Genomic DNA, 12,493 nt, shown 5'->3' with positions numbered 1-12,493 from the left:
GGGTAGCCCAGAAGGTAGGCCCCCGGGGTAGGCCTCCTTTGTGACTCATATTTGGTGCCCAACAAGGGGAACATGGAGGAGGTACCACTCGTCTACCCTACAAATAACCTGCTGCATACTGACGAACATGCATGACCAGGGGCGGACTGACTATTCTGGCACTCGGGCACTGCCAGAGGGGCTCCATGCCACTAAGGGCCCCATTCAGGGTTGCTAGCCTCAATAAAATCAGGGACAGTATGTAAAAATCTGTGTTTTTAAAATAAATCCCAAGATTATAGCTGCCCCGCCTCTCCAGTACCTTTTCAGTGTGTGTATGTGTATTCTGTGTGTGTATACTGTGTGTGTATATTGTGTGTCTGTGTGTGTATACTGTATGTGTGTGTGTATATACTGTGTGGCCCCATAATCTCCTATTTTCTGGGGTCCCCATAATCTCTTATTGCCCGGGGCCCCGTAATCTTCTCCTATTGCCCGGGGCCCCATGAGTTGTCAGTCCGCCTCTGTGCATGACTGGTAACCAAGGAAATCATCTCAACCTGGGTAAAACCATTTGAATGGAGCTTGTAGACAGCTTTATATTGCTTTATACTGATGTAGATTGTGGCATTGTGGGGAATTACTCAGGTAGCTTTCTAAAGTTTCTAAATCTTTAATTTAAGTCACACTGAACACTTATCCCAATGACATTCACCCTCTGTGTCTGAAGTATTAAAATTAGTAACTAGTAGACCACTATATCCTAATTACTTCAACTCTCTTTAACTGGGATTCTGCTGGTGTTGTGCATGATGTAAAAAGAAAAAAAAAAAAAATCAGAAACAGTGAAGTTATATAGACCAAAAGGCCAGAATTTTGTAGCATGTAATTTATTTAAAGGTATATATATGACATGCAAAAGTGTACAATACAAAATGAACTACAATTCTACAGAGGATCTACATTGGCTGATGATCAGTTTATTTGTCAAATTGCCATATACCACTACAACCCCCCATATGCATGATAGAAATGTGGATCATAGTTGAAGGCTATAGAAAAAAAAAATATTGCAGAAATAGAACATTAAAGTGTACAGTTATTTTTGTAATGTGCTGCATTTAGAACATTCAGATATTAGTTGAAGATAAAATGTATCTACGCATTCATGCCTTATTGTGCCATGTATATTCTGATGCTATACTTACTCCATTGTTTGTATTTCTCTGTATGACTTCTTTACCTCAATAAAAAAATTTTGTGGAAAAAAAAAAAAAAAAAAATGTCTCCATTGGGAACATGTTTAGCTGATGAATTAAGGGAAAACGATGTGTTATTCTGAAACTGCACAGAAGCAAAAAATAAATGGATAATCTTATAAATGGTTGCTTGCAATATAGGTCATGTTGGAACAAAAATTTGTCTTGCTGCTTGAACTCAAGGGAAATTTGATTGAAGTTTGTTTTCAAAGTACCTTGCCAAACATGAAAATATAAATAACATTTTTAAAGACATGATTATTTTTGTTAAATTAGAAAAATATTAATGACTTTAAAGCTGAACAGCATATACTGTAGATATAAAGTGCAAATAATGTAAACTGGTGTATAATTAAATATATTTGGTTTGCATGCAAGCAGGGTAACTATCTGAATCGAATCAGGTATTATGCCGCGTACACACGACCGGACTTTCCGGCAGACTAAGTCCGATGGTCTTCCCAACGGACTTTGGGCAAAGTTCAGATGGACTTTCTGAACTAACGGACTTGGCCACACACGAACGGACTAAGTCCATTTGTTTTAAATGTGATGACGTAAACGGGACTAAACAAGGAAGTTCAATAGCCAGTAGCCAATAGCTGCTCTTGCGTCATATTTGGTCCGTCGGACTAGCACACAGCCGAACTGTGTTCCTGATTTTTAGTCCATCGGAATTGATTCCGTCAGATAGATTTGAAACATGTTCTATTTCTAGGTCCATCTGATTTTTTTTTTTGAAACGATCGGACTAGCCCACACAGGAGCGGATTGTCCAACAGACTGATCCCATCGGACCTAGTCTGCCAGAAAGTCCGGTCATCTGTACGTGGCATTAATCTCCTCTAATCCTTGTATAGCAAAGCTCAGATAGGGTAAGGAAGAAATAACATGCTGACAGAAGGAGTGAGCAGAATGACACGGAGATGAGCTCATCAGTTTGCTGATTCTTCTTTTACTTTCCAGTAACTGGCTTAAATAAAAGACCCATAAATGTATTATTTATTGCAGCAGAGAAAAATTAGGCCTCCTGACTGGATTCTTAGGTATACTGTAAATATATTTTAGCAGAGTATATAACAGGGATCTGTTTGGGGTTTACACATCTCCCATGCTCCTCTCATAAACTTTTAGGGATCTCTGATCCTTGGTCCAGCTCAGGTTTTATTCCTCTCCCTGAGGGCAATTAATACTCACCTGAGGCATGCAAGCAGGGCTCTCATACCTGAGGAACAGACAAGTCCTGTCTGGGAGAGCTGCAAGGTTGGGGAAAAGCAAATGTGTTGTGCATGTGGTTGCTGAGCCACTAGGTGACTTTGAAGGCAGATTGATCAACAATATTGGTTAAAAATTTTTTTTTCTTCATACATAAAAATTACATATAAACATACAAGGTATAAACATTAAAAAAAAGCATATGTCCGCTAACAGCAAAGGAATGGCCAGAAAAGAGGGAGTCACATATACCCAAATGGCAAATGACGTTCAACAGTATGACATCAAAAGAATGTGTGAGCCCCTGTGCGTCTACGCGTTTTTCTGGATAGCTTCTTCAGGACACACATTGGGGGGTATAGAAATAGATCTCACTGGTTTGGGCATGTAAAAATGCCTGCACAGGGGCATGGCCTGGTCATGGCTGGATGAGGACACGTTTTTGGTGAGCTCCCGGCTTTCCCATACCAGCCTCGGCAACTTTGCTAGATCCAAGCCTCAACTTACGGTATGCTAGCATCTAAAATATACCAGACACGATCGTCGTCACAAGGACACCGTCCCCACTCCTCTTGGGGGGAGATTCACAGGTATTTTGGAAGTGCCGCCTGTCTCTCACCAGGTGCCATTGTTACAGCTCCTCGTGCTTCTATACGGCTAGACCCACCGCCCTTGTCTACCTTCTCCCAAAGCTAAGATACTCTTGCAAACACCCCTGCTATCTTCCGCTCGGAGATACCAGCGGAGATGTCCTCCCCAGACAGACGGGACCAGACCCACATGGACGGGGATATCAGAGCGCTCCTTCAGGCCCTGCCTACAAAGAATGACATTGAGTTGCTTATACAGCGTGTGGAGGAAGCGCACCGCAGAGATATACAAGCGGTGAGATCTAATATTGGTGCCCTGTCAGATAGAGTGGAGGTTGGGGAATTGTCTATCTCCTCGCTGGAGGCCAGAATGGATGCCCTGGAACAATCAAATGCAACACAGGCAGAATCAACAATTGCATTACAGTTCCATTTAGAAGATTTAGTGGTTGCCATCTTCCAGCGGATCCTAGCTGCAATGCAAGCCCCCATCGAGCTGGATAGTGCTCATAGAGCTCTGGGTCCAAGATCAACGGATACGAACAGACCCAGGGACGTGGTATGCCAAATCCATAAATATGCACTGAAGGAACAGATTGCCCGCAAAGCATGGGAATGTGGAGAGGTGGACTTTGACGGCGCATCCATCAAGATCCTCCCAGACTTATCCCGTGCTACTCTGCAATGCCGAGCTCACCTGCGCCCGCTGCTAGATATGGCAAGAAACCAGGGTTTCACATATAGGTGGGGCTACCCACTATCTGTTACCTTCAGGAAGAATTCTGCCCTCTTAACGCTTCGAACACCATTTGACCTACCAGCGCTGTTCGACTTCCTGGGATCTGCACCCATTCAGATTCCTGATTGGCTTCTGCTCCTTTCTGAACAATACAATCCGCCCTGGATCAGCTGGTCCCAGGGGATCCCTTACAGCTCGCCCCCAGAGATTTAGGAGGAGACCGAGAGCCCCCTAGGGAGAGAGATCCCGGGAATCATGAGAGTGATAACTACATGCCTAGGGCATACCATAAGGTTTCTCCAGTTTTAGCCCTTAGTCTCATTTTGGCTGTTGGTTTCCTTTTTTTTTTTCTTTTTTTTGTTTCCTAATGACTGCTAAAGAGGTGATCGGACGTTCTGAGTTGTCCCGCTAAAAGGATTTGCTTGGCAGGATCCCCCTCACTAGCTGTCTTATCCCTCTCTGTCTGACACTCCAGCTGACGTGACCTTCAGGGGGAGCCCCCCTCTGGGAACTCCTAGTGTTAGTCATGGATTCTTTGGCTGTTCCAACCAACAGGGAGTTAATAGTCCATCACGATCCTTCAAGAGGGATACACCGTGGCTACCGGGGAGCGGTCATCCAGAGCAATCCCCGCTATGGATAGCCACATACAAGACGGACTCTCCCTGTTTGTTATACCCCCTGAGGGAATTGAGGAGTCTCTTTCAGAAGTTATGTGTCCCTACCTAGCCAGAAAGACAGAACCCCTGACCATACTCACTAACCTACTTTGGCTCTCTGCAAGGGGGGTCTTTATGCCCCAATGTTTTGGTAGTCTAAATGGATCTATGTGGGCCGACTACCTCCCATTGCTCCTGCTTTCCAATCTAGGTCTTAGAGCCTCAATATTTGAATGGTTATGTGCATCTATGTACTAACATTACATTTACAGGTTATGCGGTCTTCTCTTAACCATGATATTGAGCCTAGGTGTCTGCTAGCCCGTATTAGGACCCCTGACCCCTGTGGGCTGGGAAACATGTCGCAGATTATTTGAGGGGGTCACCTTAGCTCCCCTCCCTTCCCACCTCCCCCCTTATCCTATCCCTCTCCCCTCTTTCCCCACCCCCTTCTTCCCTTCCCCTCCCATGCCCCCTCCTTATTTCTCACCCACACACTCTACCTTCAACCCCCTCCATATCCCGGCCTCCCCCCCCCACTGGAGATGAATGAATGAATGAAATACTTGTATAGCGCACAATGCGAACTGAATCGCCTCTAGGGAGTCACATACTCAGACAGGCTTGCTTAACAGCCCGATCGACATCTACCCATGGAGGTTTACCTTGCTATTGCTAGAGGGGATTGACCGATTACTCAAAAGATTCAGTCTTCATAGATGTTCTATGTCAGGGATATGCAATTAGCGGACCTCCAGCTGTTGCAGAACTACAAGTCCCATGAGGCATAGCAAGACTCTGAAAGCCACAAGCATGACACCCAGAGGCAGAGGCATGATGGGACTTGTAGTTTTGCAACAGCTGGAGGTCCACTAATTGCATATCACTGTTCTATGTTCTTATGTATTGGTTATGTCCTTTAGATTGTTAATGTATGCTTATGGTTGAAAGTTAAACGTTCGGGGTGATTTTGTTTAAATACCACCTATAAGCCGAGGTAGGTGGGGATAGCCGTGTCCTCTTCTCCGGCTGTGTCTATCCGAACCCCAAATAGGCCTTCGCTCAAACTCCAGGAAATGTATTTTCCTTCCTGGTGAGCGAACTAGCAAATTTGCTACCTAACTAGATTCTCGTCTCAGCTTTCTAGCTTCCTCTATCTTTGCTTTCGTCTCCTTTTCTCTCTTCATTTTCATTCTCACTCTCTCTTAACCTCCCTCCTCTTCCCCCTTCCCCTTCATCCACCCCTCCCCCTTATCTTGCCATGGACGTGCTTAATGTGATCTCACTGAATGCCAAAGATCTCAATGTCCCAGAAAAAAGGCGTATGCTTCTACACGATCTCCACCGCCTTAAAGCGGATGTAGCCCTCCTTCAAGAGACCCACTTCAGATACAAACTGCCCATTCATAAAAGTCGAGCTTTCCCAAAAGCTTATCACTTGACAAACACGGTTGCGAAATCAAAAGCAGTTTCGATATTGCTCTCCAGTAAGGTGCCATGGACCTTCCTATATTCCATGCTGGATCCAACAGGCCTGATTTTATTCCTGAAAGGCATGATTGGAAACGTCAAGGTGACCCTGGCAAATGTATATGTCCCCAATGACCACCAGGAAGTTTTCCTAGAAAAGACTGTAGAAAAACTGGTGGGATTTTCTGAAGGGTAGCTGATATTGGGGGGAGATCTAAATGTCCCCATGATCCCCTCGGAGGACACCTCCTCTGGACGTTCTGCTGTTCTTCCTGGATCTTGTAAACGCATCGATCAAGCCCTGCACAAAGCCCAACTAGTAGACGTTTGGAGTATCCTCAACCCCACAGTAAGAGACTATACCTTTTACTCTAAACCCCACAAAGTATACTCCCATATAGATTACTTCCTAATACAGCATTCACAACTACATGCAGTCAAAGACTCTGCCATAGGGTCCGTTACGTGGTCGGATCATGCACCAATCTCCTTATCGTACGCCCTTACGGGCTCCTTTACCACAAAAACTAAACAATGGAGGCTGAATGAAAGTCTCCTACAGGACAAAGATGTAGTTTCAGAAGTTACTAGGGAACTTCAGTTCTACTTCGACACCAACGACGATACGGCAGATTGTACTCCCAGCATAATTTGGGAAACCCATAAAGCGGTCATTAGAGGGGTTCTTATTAAACATGGCTCGAGACTTAAAAAACAGCGTACTCAACAGTTAGACACACTGCTAACAGACCTACGACAGCTGGAAGCAAGACATAAGCAGACGCAAAGTTATACGCTCTGTGTTATCCATAGGAGGAGAGGGGGACCAATGTATGCAGCCGCAACTAAAAGCAGCCCCAGGGCAGGCGGCCTACTGGGAAATCTCCCGGTATCCCGGTAGGCCAGTCCGGCCCTGCACTTTGCAATAAAAGTTCAGAGAAGCTGGTTTTAAATCTCCGAGATTCATTCTTGCAGGTGTTGGAAAGGAAGCTGAAGCATTGGTTATAATGGAATACATGGGAGGGAGGCAGAGAGAATAATGTTAATCAAGTAGAAAAAGGAAGTGGTTTTCCAGTGTTCCCAACGCACAGTGAGGAGAAATTGGTAAGACCTAATTTCTGCCAGACCGAGAATGCTTTGCAATGAAGACCGGGAGGAAAGCTAGGGTTCCCTTGGATTGGTAAATGGGGAGAGATGAAAGGGGGGAGCTTGAGGGTTTTCCTAATTTCTCTCCAAGCTAGGGCCGTGTCCCATAGGAAAATATTATGTTAATAGGGGGGGGGGGCAGCTTTCCATCTGCAGTGCAGGAGGGCCACCAATAAGTAGGGGTGAGCCATTTCAGATTCTAGGATCTAGTTGGAGTAATGGGATGAGTGGGCTATCCAGTCTAGGCTGGTCCTTAACAGACATGCTAGGTTATACAATCTGATATGTGGTAGACTGATGCCCCCGTCACTCCTGGGAAGGTGTAATTTCTTGAAGGCTATCCGAGGTCTTATGTCGCGCCAGAGGAAATGCGAAATTTTGGAGTTAAGAGACTTGATATATTTGTGTTTTAAAAGCAAAGGTATGGTTTGCAAAGGATAAAGCAGTCCGGCGAAGCTAATCATTTTGACAAGGTGGCACATTCCCAGGACTGAGAGGGCGAGATCCATCCAGTTAGACAATTCCTGAGAAAGTTTAGTAAAGAGGGGAGGATAATTGAGGTGATAAATAGAGGAGGGTAGTTTCCCAATCTTTATTCCTAGATAGGTAATGTGGCATGGGGCAACCTTGAATAGGGAGGGCTGAGTCCAGGAGGGTGGGGAATGTGTACCGATGGGGAGAATTTCACTTTTGGAGTAATTGATACATAAGCCCGAGCAAAGTCTAAAGTCGTCAAAGGTACTCTTAATGGTCAAGATGTCGTCTGGGGGTTGGCCGTGAAAATGAGTACGCCGTCAGAGAATAGCGAGGTCCGAAGTTCTATACTTCCTATTTTGATGCCTTGTAAGGGGATGTCTGAGATAAATATCTAGAGAGGGGTTCCAATGCTAGGTTGAACAGAAGGGGTGAAAGTGGTCTGGCTGGTCCCTTTATGGAGACAGAATTCCCCTGAGAGGAGACCCGCTGCGACAAGCCTAGCTGAGGGCTCTGCATACATAGAATTAATGAGGTGACAAAAAGGGCCTGAGAATCCCATTTGAGAAAGTGTAAGCGATAACCAGTCGAAGCTTACATTATCAAAGGCTTTTTCTGCATCTAGGGTGATGATGGCATAGTCCCCCATGGGATCCTGCTTAGCTTGTTCGAGAGCCAAGAGAACCTTGCGGATATTAAGAGTGGCTGTGCACCCTTTCACAAAGCCAGATTGGGCTGGGTGTATGAGGTCAGGGAGGATGACTGCCAGCCTGGATGCCACTATCTTCAACAGGATTTTAACATCCAGGTTGAGCAGCAAAATGGGCCTGTAAGAACCCAGTTCTAGTGGGTCCTTGCCCTTTTTTGAAAGTAGTTTGATGACAGCCTGGTTGCCTGTTGGGAGATAGGGGCCACCCGCCCAGATGCCGGAGTAAACCGAGTGAAGTATGGGTACTGTGATATTAGGGAGAGTTTTATAGCATTCGCTTGTAATACCGTCCGGGCCGGGAGCTTTAGAAGGGTGGAGAGTATGGATGGTGTGTCCTATTTCGTCGATTGTAATAGGAGCATTCAGGGTTCCCAACTGGGTGGGAGAAATAGTCGGTAGATTAATTTTCTCAAGAAAAGCATGGGCTAACTTGTCGTCAATAGGATCGGGGGCATAAAGGGCCCCCGACCCTATTGTAGTAGTATGTAGTATGTATGTAGTATTCCAGCATGATTTTATTTATGTGCATTGGAGTGGAATGAATGGTTCCTGTGCGGTCTCGCAGCGAGGTGATATGTGTCGGACGGCATGCCCTTGCAGAGCCTGGAGAGGAGTTTACCGTCCTTATTTCCATACTTATGTAGAGTGGCATCTAGGTGTGTTTTTTTGGTGAGTTCCAAGGTGTCAGCCCAGGTGTCAAAAGCGGTTTTAGCCGCTGACCATTCGTCCCTGTCGGCCGGTGAAGCCGAAGTGGCGAGAGTGCATTGTGCGCGATGAAGTCTAACGCTAGCCAGTTTAAATTTCGATAAGGCATTTCTTTGGAAGGAGGTGGCGTAAGATATAATCTGACCCCTCTGGTATGCTTTGCCTGCATCCCAGAGAAGGTTCAGATCACCTGCATGTGGAGCATTGGCTGAGGAAAACTCTGCCCATGAGTGGTCCATATATTCGCTGAAATCAGCATTATTGTGGAGGAAGGAGGGAAAGCGCCAGAGATTGGGATGGGGGGGAAGGTCTAATTTGTCCAGAGTGAGGGTTATTGGGGCATGGTCGGAAATGGCTTTGCCACCCACTTCAGAATCTGATACTAGAGGGATAAGGTTATCGGACCCAAAGAAGTAGTCGATCCTGGTGACGATCTTGTGAGGGTTGGAGTAAAAGGTGAATTCCCTGTCTACCAGATGTGTTAAATGCCAGATGTCGTGAGATGGAGGGAGTCCATGGTGGAGGCAAATAGGGTGAGAGCAGATGCATTAGGTGCAAGAAGTGTTTTGGTGAGGACCTATCGTCTGGTGGATGCATGAGGTCATTAAAATCTCCCCCAACTAAATGGGGTAAATGGGAGGCGGTAAGAAGCCAGGAGGAGAGTTTGCAATAAAATGTCTTTGTGGGACTGTTAGGAGCATACACATTAGAAATAACTAGTTCTTTAGAGCCTAATTTAACCCTGGTTGAGATAAAGCGCCCTTGGTCTTCTGTGTGTGTGGAATGGACAGTACACGGGAGGTTTTTATGGATCAGGAGGAGGACACCAGCTTTCCATCCAACCGATTCTGCACCCAGGACCGTTCCTACCCAGAGTTTCTGTATGTGACTAAAATTAGAAGCTGGGGGGGCGTGGCCTGACCTCGGAGGGAAATGGACGCCTGAGAGCCGAGCTCCCGCCGCCATCCATCCCCTCAGCGATACCGGAGGCTTCTCACCGCTGAAACGATCGGCGAATCATGGGCACAGCGTCTAGACAGTCCTCCGCATCCCGCTCTCCCTCTCCATGCCAGCAGCAAAGCAGCCCCACCACACTATTCCGGATATCTTCCGCTCTCAGAGAGGTAACATGGCGGCTTCCCGCCAGTCTCTTACACGGCCCTCTCACACAGCGCAACCGAGCGGCTCTCCCCACCTCACACTGACAGACCTGGGAGAGCAGGGAAGTCAGCAGCAGCAGCAGCAGCCCAGCCTCATGGATCTTAGAGCTGTGGCAGCGGACATTAAAGAAACCCTGTCTGCAGCTATAGCTGATCTTAGGCTGGACATTAGGGCTATTGCAGACAGAGTACATGAGGTGGAAATAACAACGGCCCAGCACAGCTCATCCATCCATAATATGGGCTCCACAATAGACACTCACACGTTACAGATGAGAGACCTCCAGCGCCATTTAGAGGATTTGGACAATAGGGGACGGCGACATAATCTGGGGGTGAGAGGCCTGCCAGAATCTGTGGAAACAGAGCAGTTAGAGGCGACAGTGACAGGCCTTTTCAACAACCTATTAGATAAACCAGCTCAGTCTACTGTAGCTATGGAAAGAATTCACAGAGCTTTGAGGCCTAAAGGGAGAGATTCTGACCCCCCACGGGATGTTGTGTGTTGCCTCGTGGATTATAAGCTTAAGGAAGAAATCCTACGAAAGGCACGGAACAGGATACAGCTAGAACATGAGGGCGCATCAATCCACATATACCAAGACCTGTCAGGAATCACTCTCCAGCACAGAAGGGATCTACGGCCACTGCTGGACCAGCTACGAGCTAAAGGCATTCCTTACAAGTGGAAGTTTCCTTTCGGTCTAGCGGCTACCTATCGCGACCGTAGCGCTTTACTTAGAGTCCCTGAGGAGCTCCCGCTCTTTTGTGAGGCAATGGATATTCCATTTATGGACATCCCTGCATGGTATGCAGGGTTTAGGAGCCGATTGCAAATGAGAAGGGGAAGATCACAGGAAGAACCGATGGAAGCCCAAAACACCAGACATCGCAGGCGCAGATCCCCTTCGGGTACCAGGCACTACACATCTCGCAGGGAATCCTACATGGATGGCAGCCCTACCGACTCACCGAGATCTAGGAGAGCAAGACGGGACACCGGTCCCCCTAGGAGACGCTCTCCACGATATTGATCATCTGAAGTCAGCTAAGTCCGGGACTATTCCCCCTTCTGCCTTGTCCCTTACTCATTTCCTAGCTTCCAACTGCTCGCTGTCTCTATCCTCTCTTTTCTCAGCATCCTCCCTCCTAACATGCTATAGAGATACCAAGAGTCCTAGGTATTCATAATGGAGTTCCTAGTCCCAAACTATTAGAGACATATACCTGGCTGAATCCCCAATCCTAAAGATCCCCACTTCTTTGACTCCAACTTCCACCCCACTGCTGAGCCTTTTCAAAGACACAGGGTAAGATTTGACAGAATGACTGTTTGGGGAGTAGCAACCAAAGACTTCCCTCTTATACAACTGCAATCCAAGACCCAAGATCTCCAGCAGGGGTTGTAAAGGATTAGTTCAATGTACCCCATTCAACATGAAGATGAAGTTCCTGAAAGGGATGGGACCAGGTTTCTGTTAGGCTCTAAATGTCCTCGCTTTAGAAGTTTATTTACCGTGCCTACGGTTTATTATCTAATTCTATCCGCTTTATTATAATAGGGAAATGGGGATGCACCGAGGGAATGCAGGAAGGCCCCCAACCCTTCGACTTTACCGTGTTTGACTTTGCTCAACCACGTTTTCCCATACTCCTCATTACTTGCACAGATCCTTTGGAACCCAAAACTCAGCTCAAAAAGAAGACTTCAACCTCTATCGCCCAATATGTAGAGACCTTGGTACCAACTTGGGCCTTCCTGCACCCCCTCCTAGCTTAGGTGCAATATTCATCTCACCCACTAGCAGGTACATGAGGATACAATAATCTGGTCGCATCCACGTGCCAACTATGATCCTCTCCGAGGTAGTAATATGGTGTACCCCTGACATGCTTATCAGCCGCTACAAAAGGCTAGTTATGGGTACACATCCTCATAATATTGTAGATACTTAGACTGGGCATTACTTTCCTTTTTCAGTTTTCACGACTGAAATGGGAAACAAGGGCGTTTATAGCATGCCCCTAGGGACACCATATGCCTAATCTGCCCAGGCCCATTGTCACGATCTGGAGTCAGGCTCAGAGACCAATAGCTATAGCAGCAGAGCAGATATTCACACAGGTCACCCTGGCTGATGGCACGGGTTCACCTGAGGTGCGGGGTCTAAGCACTAACCGGTATTCACCAGAGCTCCCAAAGGTGGAGATGGGCTTGGCTGCGTGTTAGTGCCAGGTCGCGGTCCTCAGGATAGCCCCACCAGGAGGTGAGCAAGCCGGGGGTCTGGTAGCAGATATAGCAGGTAGAGATCAAGCAGAAGCGTAGTTGAGAAACAAGCCAAAAGTCGGTAACCAATAGTTGCAGGTTGGGATTCAGCAGAAGCGTAG

This window comes from Lithobates pipiens, unplaced genomic scaffold, assembly GCF_037356315.1.
Source record: "Lithobates pipiens isolate NorthernLeopardFrog02 unplaced genomic scaffold, aLitPip1_a1.2 Scaffold_19, whole genome shotgun sequence".
NCBI classification, from domain to species: Eukaryota; Metazoa; Chordata; class Amphibia; order Anura; family Ranidae; genus Lithobates; species Lithobates pipiens.
The sequence above is the reverse complement of the archived record's forward strand: the minus strand, read 5'-3'. Positions refer to the sequence as shown.